The sequence below is a fragment of the Gadus chalcogrammus genome, chromosome 8, assembly GCF_026213295.1.
Source record: "Gadus chalcogrammus isolate NIFS_2021 chromosome 8, NIFS_Gcha_1.0, whole genome shotgun sequence".
NCBI classification, from domain to species: Eukaryota; Metazoa; Chordata; class Actinopteri; order Gadiformes; family Gadidae; genus Gadus; species Gadus chalcogrammus.
The window spans coordinates 5,124,850-5,126,080 of NC_079419.1; positions in this window are offsets into that span (position 1 = coordinate 5,124,850).

A 1,231-nucleotide genomic window follows, 5' to 3' on the forward strand; every position below is an offset into this window, starting at 1 on the left:
AATTCATTCAAGAAAAGCTCCACCACGCATCTCCTCAGTGGGTCAAACTTCTTCATGAGGGACTCAGGTATTCATGGTGTCATCCCGGGGGCAGATGTGGGGCAGATATGACTCGCTCTCCCTCCCTCCCTCCCTCCCCCCCACACAAACACACACACACACACACACCACCCCTCCATCTGTCAGGCGCGTGGCTGTGACAGCTCACCAGTGTCACCCGTGATTGGCCCTGAAGGGTAGGGGTCGGAGCTGGTGGTGGTGGTGGGGGGGGGGGTGGTTTAACAGAGGCAGAGGCAGAGCGATACGTCCGTCCTGTTTGCTCATGACATCGGACATAGTCGCGCGTGCGAAGCCCACATGCCAGCGACTGCTGTTGCTGCCCTGGTGGTGGTGGTGGTGATAGTGATGCGATCGGCCCATGAGCTCATGAGCACGCGCTTGTGTGCGTTGCACTGTAGATACTGTCATGCCGTAGCCGCTGGCGTCATACTGTGTATATTGTCGTGCCGTAAACCCTGCGGCATGGAAATGTATGACACAAAGGGCCTCAATCCAAACATTAGCTTCACAAACTCGATGGGTAGTGTACAAATAGAGTGCAAATATTTGTAGTATTTGCAGATGATGTGAGTCAGGTTCAGCCTGCATGATAAGGAAGGGTGCTTCATTGTATTGCTCCTTAATATAAGTTAAGTCGATAAATTAGATATAGTACATTGTAAGGTTTATGGCAACATTAGGTTAGGCAATGAGGATGTTGTCCTTACTCTAAGTTAATTTAAATTTCAAGAATCGCTATAATTATTTTCAATTATTATTATGCTTGTTTATTATACTGATGTGGAATTTGTTTGCTATCTATGTATCGAAGTGTCCGTCCAGCTGTCTGCAGGCTTTCACTCTGATGAACCCTTAAACAGGTCAAACAGTGTCAGTCATCCCTGTGCAACTCAACATCAGATGTACGTCCAAATTCAAAATTATATATCTTGGAGTTCAAACACAGTTATTCACATTTCATCATCAATCTATGTTGTAAACATAATAATACATAATCATAACATGTTTATGCCAGCATCTTTGCAGTCTGCACCCTTGCAACAAACTTCATTGTTGTTTATATACATGATATCTGTGCATAGTAGTTACATTTTGACATCTGTTCAGCTTCATTGTCCTTGTTTAGTCGTATGTACTTTGTACAAACCTCTTTTGTGTTCAGCCCCGTCGG